Genomic DNA, 8743 nt, shown 5'->3' on the forward strand with positions numbered 1-8743 from the left:
GCTCCGTCTTTCTCTGTGGCGGTGAATCTGGCCAGCAAGCAAAGCTCTTCGTAGCAAGCTTGGCCTCTGGCAGCATGAAGAAGGATTCGGCAGTGCAGTCTTATCGAATGGAAGCTGTCTGTGTCCATCGAGCTAACGGTGAAACTGGTAGTTAAAAGAGAATTGAATCTTGGAAAATGTCACTGATTTATTCAGCATCTATCAAGAGATGAAATTAACAAGTGATGAAGTGATTGGATTGCAGGTAGCATCACAGCCAACAAACAATTCTAGCCCGTTTCATTTCCTTACAGCAGAGATACGCTCGTTGAAATCAATACAGTGAGAAGTCAGGTCAGGTTCTGAGTGGGACGCATTGTGGTTCTGTGGGGGATCGGATCGAAATGATGCTGTGGACTTCATTAGCTAGCAGTATCTCCACCCTATTATAGCCTCTGACAAGTGACCCTGGCATTAACAATTGTGTACACAAACTAAAGAGAGCTACTCGAAGGTAAATTTGAAACCCATGAATATCTTTAAAAGAACTCTGCAGAATATGAGTTCGTCCTATACCGCATATGGTCAGTCAGCCGTAGCTGCATCCACACCATGGGCTAGCTTGTCTCTGCTCTCATGCGAACCCACCCTCTCAAGTTCATTACACATGTGTTTCTGCTAGATCTCCCTCAAGAGCTGCTCAACGAGATGCACCTCTCACCTAGGAATGAGACGCATCATGCAGCGTCTGACTACGGCAAGACTCGGACAGGCATGTCTCATGTCTTAAAAATACAAGCGTGAAATCCGACCAACAACATCTCTCTCGTCTCCCATTATTCACAATGTCGTATTCGTAATTATGCTGGGTTCCATCTATATATGAAAAATATTCTGTTAGGCATGAGGGACATCATCAAGAAGTTTTTGATATAGTGCAGGTAGCTCACGATGTGCAGCTAACGTGCACTGACCACTGAGAGACACAACTATATCATGTGCAACTAACGTGCACTGACAACTGTAGGCACAACTAGATGATGAACCGTACCGTACATGCTGTGCCAGAAGCCAGACATAAGCAAAGCAAGGAACGAAAGTTGTTAGACTTGATGTGAGTAGAGTACTCATTTATTTTGAATAACATTTAGAACAGGCCATTTTAAAATGTCGCACTTGGATGCGGTTGTGTGCTCTGCAGTGTAGTCGTTTGACTATTAAATAATGAGCAAAAATTGCGCTGCATCTCATTGCAATAACTTGGAGTTTGAACGACTTGGTTAGGTGCACTCAGATAGAGCGAAACTGAATGCATAATTCCATTTTCTTCTGTGCTGTGAAGTCCTGTAGCCTAGTAATCCTTTATATGGCCGGGCTACCTCTATGCTCACATCCATTATTAATACTCCTCAGCAGACCACGTGGGGTGGGGTAGGACAATTAAAATTTTTGAAGGGTTTGGCTTGGAGAAATGACGGGACAGGGTCATATCCTTGTAGTGCATATTCCCAAATTATCCGGGATGATACCGTGTGCTAAACACTACAAAAATAATTTGTAACAATGCTCTGATTTTTTTAGAAGCGAACCAATTTTGCACCCATTCCTACAAATGGACCTGGTGCACTGTAGCAACTGAGCTGCCCCTGAAAATCTATTTATAGGGGCGGCTCACCCCCCCCACCACCCGCCCATGAAAATGCGCCCATATGTGGGGGAGGGGGTTTGAACCGCCTCTACAAATTGATTTGTAAGGCGGTTCACCCCCCATCCACCCCTACAAATATTTTTCCAATTTATTCTAGAAAATTATTTAATTCAAAATAAATAGCAAACAATCTTGAAAATTTATGAAATTTGTATAATAATACTATTCTAGCCTACAAAACTAAAAAATATGATAAATGTATTTCATTGTATCTAATAATTAAATGTTTGAAAAACATAAAGTTAGCCCTAACTTGCATGAGATAAGTTAGTGTGGGAGCTATTCATTATGGTTTCCACACCTTGAACTAATATGGTATTTTTCCTAGACTATACAGGTAGCAATAAGTTTCTGGTAAAAATTTCACATTTTTTTGAAGTGTTTTGCTATTTTTAATGAATTAAATGATTTTTTAGAATAAATTGGAAAATTATTTGTAGGGGCGGAAGGGTGCCTCACCCGCCCCTACAAATATTTTTCCAATTTATTTTTAAAAATTGTTTAATTCAAAATAAATATCAAACAATCTTGAAAAATTGTGAAAGTTGTACAATAAGACTATTCTGACCTGCAAAACTAGGAAAAAATATAACAAATATATTTTATTGTATCTAATAATTAAATGTTTAAAAAATATAAAGTTAGCCTTAGTTTGTATGAGATAAGTTAGTGCGGGAGCTATTTATTGTTTTGAAGTGTTTTGCTATTTTGAAGTGTTTAATGAATTAACAGGTCGCAATAAGCTTCTAGTAAAAATTTCACATTTTTTTGAAGTGTTTTGCTATTTTTAATGAACTAAATGATTTTTCAAGGTTTTTAGTGGACCGTCCGATGACCTAAGGCTGACGGTCCGCCGTTCAGAAAGTTCGGACATCCGAACGCTCAGGCGTTTGAATGTCCGAACTTTTTGAACGACGGACGGTCTGCCAATGTGTGGCGGACGATTTGCTGCCTCGTCATCTATCCGCGCCCTCTTGTTCTCTGCCAATCGCGTGCCACCGCTGCCTCTACAAGAATCGCCTGCTTCCTTCTCCCATTCTCAGCCACTCACTCTCTCGCCCTCTATCTTTCTCTTCTCTTTGTCTACTCGCTTGCATCCCGGCGGCGGCGGCTCCGACGAGCAAGCTACGCAGTGTTGTCCCAGAGACCGAGCTGCAGCACTGCGCACGGGGCCTTGCATCCCGGTGGCGGCGTCTCCGACGAGCAAGCTGCGCAGTGGTGAATCCCGGCCATGGAGGAGGAAACCGTGCGGGGAGCTTGCTGCAAGACGCGCCGCAAAAGGGAGGAGCAGGCCACGGCGATGGTGACGCGCAGGTGGCTCGGCAGGACGGGGCGTGCGACCTCTACAAGGGCCGTTGAGTGTACAAGAGGCCCGTACGTTTTTCTTTTCTTGCTATTTTCAGGTATTTTTCATGTGATTTTCGATTCGCGAGTTATACTCGATCTCTTCATAAACTTCCTTTTGGATATATTGAACCTTATATCCATGAACCTGTTGTTCAAGTTTTGTCCGGATCTATGAAGTTTCGAGCAGGGCCGTACCGGCAAATCCGAGGGCCCAGTTCAAAACAATGGACCGGGGCCCGGTGCAGACTCCGGTGGGCACTGACGTGGCGGGCGGTGAGGCACTGGGCAGGTCGGCACTTGGCAGGATCATGAATACTAAGTGACAACAGTCGGCAAGTGCGACGTGCCATGCGAAAGGAAGCGGCAAGCGATACGCCTACGACGATTCATCTTCCAGGAGCAATTTGGGCCACGTTTTGGCACAAATTGAGAGAACAATGAACTAAATTAAAACCTCCACATAATTATACTTAATGTATACCTAGTATTTTAGGGGGCCCTTCAAATTTGGGGGCCTGTGCAGTCGCACAGCCCGCACAGTCCCAAAAACGGGCCTGGTTTTGAGAGAGTAATTTGAGTTTGAAATTTCGGGTGTTCTTGTTCTGGCCACCTTTCTCTCTATCCCGTTTTGCACTGCGGGGAGCAGCGGATGAGCTCGTTTAGCGGCACGCGTGCTTGGCGTGGCGGCGCAGCAGCGAGCGGCGCGGCGAGCAGCACGTGCACGCAATGCGACGGCGCTCCTAGCGCTAGCGGCGGCGCGGCGGCATCGGGCGCACGCACAGGCAGGCGGGTAGGTGAGCGCAGACAGACACGGGCGCGGCGACCGGCGAGGAGCTGCCAGTGGAGCGCCGCTTTTTTTTTGAATCGGTTTCTAGGGGCGGGTGACGGCGTCACCCGCCCCTAGAAATGGATCTGTAGGGGCGGGTGAGCGGGTGATCCGCCCCTAGAAAAGGCGGGTGACCCCTGACCCGTCCCTATTAATTCATTTTTAGGGGCGGTCACATTACCCGCTCCTGCAAACAGCATTTTTAGCTGCGACTGGGCGTGAGAAACTATTTGGAGCTCTGCGCAAAGCTTGCACAACAGGTGCGGGAGCACAGCTTTACCGGCCTCTCCTCAGGTCCTCCGCGCCCGGCCATGTATGCATTTGCTGGTCTAGCCAATGTCCAAGGATTGCTAAACTTTAATTTGGACCAACAGCTGGTCGAGTTTGATTGTGAGCCAGTCTGTTTTATCCTCGACGCACCATGTGCTCAGGACAAATCGTTCTGAACACCTTGAACCCAAAGACACTTAGCTTGATCCACTAGATGAGCTTGCATTCCCAATGCACCATATACCATCACCAATTCCCTGTGCTACAGGTAATTCCATGCAGCTCTTCCGCAAATTCATACGGCTTTTTTTTTTGAAGGGCCAACAGAAGGGGAAAGGATCCTTCACCTGATTCAATCGTTCATTGGCCCCAACCAGCCCGGGTGATAATAAAAAGGTTTTTGATACAATTTTAGAGGTTACATGGTGTTTATAAATATTGAGCACTAGGTACCACAGATATCAGCCGCACCACGCGGCATCCTACACCTCCAGAGACTGGCTTCTTCTCGGCAAACCTGAAGCATTTGCCGGCATGTTGTCGCTTTGCTGCGGAAAATGACGCCGCTTCTTCTTTTCCATAGTTGCCAGCATGTGAGAATGATGAAACTGTCAAAGTGGTCACCTGGGACATGCGACGGTCGAGGTATCTTGTGCAGCTCTCGTACTGTGGGAATTCATGCGGCTTATCAACCCAACCCCTCATTGTCATCTACATTTATTTTCAGACGACTTGCTATAGCAATTCCTGATGACAAACCTACATGAGAGGAGTGGGTGGTGAAAGTATGGAATGTGGCAAGACAAAAGCAGAGGTCTGCTCTTATCGCATTAGGAGTAATGAGGCTGAAGTACTGCTAGGAGGCTCCAACCCACAGTAGCTTCCAGGACAGGCATTTGGCCATACAAATTGAGTTTGTCTCCAAGAGCATGAAGTGGACGGCTTGGCAGTGCCATGTGTAGAAAGGAGATAGGTTTGTAGAAAGGAGATAGGATCAACCGTGCCTGTATTGATCTCTCGGACTCATATTTATACATCTACAAAAGAGGTTTGATGATGGCGAGATCACCTAACTAATTCCAGCTGGTCTAGCGGCGCGCGAGCACTGCGGAGCTGCGTGTCGTGGGCGTCGCGGTGTCGCGAGCGTGGACTGCAGCATGCACTCGCATCGTGCCAGCACCTGGCCGCTTGACGTACTCGTTCTCCAACACAAAAATTTCCTGTCTTCCGTGACTATTTGAGGACGTACAGGAGCTGGGAGAAACCGGCACCTTCGGATGCCATCTCTCATCACTGGCGACTGGTGTTGACAGGCCAATGCACAATTTGATTCTCCATTGAATTCACTGCTACTCCACGTGAGCTTTCTACATATCTCTATTTTTTAACAATCCACTACTAAGTTGTGAAACAGGTTATTTGTAGTGCAGGACTAGGTAAGGTTTCACATAGGTCTTCTTTTGTCAAATAAAAATGTAGCAATGTAGGGCATGTTAAGTCATGAAACGGTTGGTATTTGCACAATAAGTCACACAAAATATCGTTATCATTTTGTCCTTTTCGACAAACTTGATTGTGACATAGGTAAATCCTAGTTCTCAATAATGAAAAAACAATAAACATTCTACACACAACTACTAGACCCCCCCCCCCCTCCCTATTGATATCTCTATCTACTTCTTCTATTACTACTAAAAAGAATGCAGTTCTTCTTCACGCTCGTCCGTCGTGCATCTTGGTGCGACCTGCGCGCCTCCGCGCCTTCGTCCCGCCAGCTGCGATCTACAGCCATCTGATTTTTATCCCCGCCTGTCATGCGATTGGATCCTGCGGCGCCTCCTGGTTGGCCCTCGCCCCGTCCACCGGTCGATCCAGCCCTGCCCTCCACGCCGCCCCCCTCGCTCGTCGGCTCCACCGCGTGCTCGGCTCTACATCCGGTCGCGCGCTCGGCCCCACGGCGCGATCCTGCGCTCGGCGGTGATGGTGAGGACGGCAGGGTTCACGTCGACAGCTCGACCTTTTTAAAATATGAAGCTGTGTTCGCAAAAGATATTCCAGAGACTATAACTGGTGATGCATTTTTGGACAAGTATGGAGATCACAATGATGTGTTGTGTCAAGGCTCCTACTAGACATTCCATATACGATAATTTTCGAGTTGAGGTTTGACATCTTGAAACCATTATGCCTGTTTTTCCATTCGTGAAATCTGCATCACTCGCTGGTCAAACCAAACAGCTTCCTTAACATGTTAGGGATTGGGTCGACAACCTCCAAGCAAGGGAATGTCCGTGAGATTGAGATTTCAGACACCACGGGCTCATCTACTAGGCATTTATGCAACATCAGCCTGCCACTTACCGGTAATTGCATTCTTCTTATCCACTTAATCCATTGTAGCCATGTGATACGGTTATGCAGAAGTAATTGTTAGGCTCAAAGTTGTACTTGTTTCCTTATCCTTTTGAGCGACATTCCTTGAACTTTTCTGTGACATTCTTGAACATGGAAAATGCATTGTTTTTTACCAGAATTATTAACCAGTAAAGCATCTAGGCTCATCAGAAACCATGTATATATTAGTCTGAACTAGCAAATATGCTCGTGCGTTGCTACGGGAAGCTATATAAATATATTAATTAGCATATAAAAATATATATTATACACCATAGATATTTTATAATAGCATAGTATATGTCGGTTGATAACTTCAATCTTTACCCTTTTCTTTACTTGTCAAATGCTAATTCTAAATGGTTTCGGACCCTTCACTCACCTACGGTCACCTAGATTTCGATTAGGACTCCAATTGACGTACCAATGAATCATTGACTGCTCTAGTAATATAGTAGATATGCGTTGCAACGGGGAGAGAAAAAATAAATCTAGCACACTCCTACCCCACAGCAAAGCCCGGTGGCTGGGTTAGGGTTTCGGGTTGCCAAGGTTAGGTTTCTGGGGTAGGTGGGGTTCCTGTGCTGCCGGTTATGGAGAGGCGGGGGGAGATCTTTGGACCGGTGGTGGGGTGCTCGAGATGGCGACGAGGTGGGGCAGCGTGGGCGACGCCTGCTGGGGCGGTTGTGGATGGCGAGTGGGCAGGGATGGTGGTGGGGAGTTTGGCCGTAGTTGAAGAAGACAGTAGCTTGTGATGGCGGTGTTGGAGTGTGAAGGAGGAGGTGACGGAGCCTGCGAGTGGTGACGTAGGCGGGGAACTCGAACGCTGTTGGAAATGACGAATGAGGTTAGCGTCGACAGCGATAGAGGGCTGCGGCAGAGGCACCGGGTTAGCGCAGGAGCCAACAGACGGCAGGGAGAAGATGCTGACCATATACGGCCAGCGATGGAGGCTTTTGTGATGGTACTTTTACCGGTCGCACCTGCGACTGGGAACAGCCCCATGACAATGCTGTTTTGTGGACCGTGCTACGAAAATATGAGTGTGGGTGTCAGTCCAACTCGAGTATGGTTGTCAATTTCAGCAAACTCTACAAGGGAGGAATTAGGACCATGCCTAATATATATCAATTATTTTCATTTCAAATAATCAATAAAAGTTAAAATAATATAAGTTTGTATTAAAATTATACTTGCAACTATTTTCTTATCATGTCATGTTCAACTAATCCATATGTAATAAATTCATGAGCAAATACGCTACAAGTTTATTTATAAAAAGGTGAAAGAAAAAAAACGAAGGGAAAAGACATGCTATTGGGCAGCCCACACAACGCAGCTCTGCTCACATGACTTGCATGCCTGCGGTCAACAACGCAGCTAGCAGCAGCCTTGAAGCCGCCGCCTCTCTTTCCCCTCACACCCTCTCCTCGATCGGCTCCTCTCTTCTCTTCGTAGACACCTGCAGCCGCCGCTAGAAATTCCTCGCCAATTTCGTCCCCATCGAGGGTCAGGCAAGGCGGACCCCATGACCACGGGGTCAAGGGTCGGGCGAGGCGTACCTCTCATGCGGAGGTTGGGCGAGGCGGAGCCTTTGCACGGGAGTCGGGCGAGGCGGACCCTTCCGCAGGGGTCGGGCGAGGCGGAGTAGACCCCTTCCGCAGGGGTCGGGTGAGGCGGACCCTTCTGCGGGGGTCGGGGGAAGCGGAGCCGTAGGCCGCTCTGTGCTTGCTGGGCTGCCACTGAGCCTTCCGGCCTTTGGGCCGGCACCTGCTGCAACGTTGCCAAGGCTAAGCCCCCGGGGATAAGTCTGTGATGGGTGGTTTAAGCGTATCCGTTACTTTTATCCTCATCATTTGTGCTGCGGCCGACGTCGTCAGCTATAGGGCATGGTAGTCCATCACATCCCGGCGTGCCGTTGGTCAGCGCGCTCACTATTAATGATGCCAGGCTAAGTGGTTGTGCCGCGTCTCCATCAGGAGATCATGGGTTGACTCGTCACCCACTCCAGTCCGTACGAGAGAATGGGAATGCCACTTCCCCATTTCTCTAGGGTCGCATTCGTCGACTGCCTTTTGACTAAGGGACCTCCCTCTTTCCCGGAGACCTATCGTTGCGAGCAGAGCAGGACCCTTTGCAGTGAGACGGCGCCCCCTCGCGGGGGTCGGGCAAGGCCGAAACTCCCCGTCGAGGGTCGGGCGAGGCGGAAACTCCCCGTC

At 47.9% G+C, this 8743-nt stretch overlaps 2 long non-coding RNA genes across 2 annotated transcripts in view; one reads left to right on the forward strand and one right to left on the reverse strand.

Annotated features, from left to right (window-relative positions):
* The first annotated feature begins 2701 nt into the window (after nucleotides 1–2701).
* On the forward strand, nucleotides 2702–3632 carry LOC120666230. The gene is made up of 2 exons (XR_005671633.1): nucleotides 2702–3090; nucleotides 3192–3632. It is a non-coding gene; the product is annotated as an uncharacterized LOC120666230 (long non-coding RNA).
* A 2026-nt stretch (nucleotides 3633–5658) lies between these two features.
* The window catches only part of LOC120666229, a 4155-nt gene continuing 1070 nt past the window's right edge, over nucleotides 5659–8743 (reverse strand). The window contains exon 2 of the long non-coding RNA XR_005671632.1: nucleotides 5659–8743. This exon is cut by the window's right edge and continues 590 nt beyond it. This is a non-coding gene — a long non-coding RNA (uncharacterized LOC120666229).

This window comes from Panicum virgatum, chromosome 3N (genome assembly GCF_016808335.1).
Source record: "Panicum virgatum strain AP13 chromosome 3N, P.virgatum_v5, whole genome shotgun sequence".
In the NCBI taxonomy this organism is placed as follows: Eukaryota; Viridiplantae; Streptophyta; class Magnoliopsida; order Poales; family Poaceae; genus Panicum; species Panicum virgatum.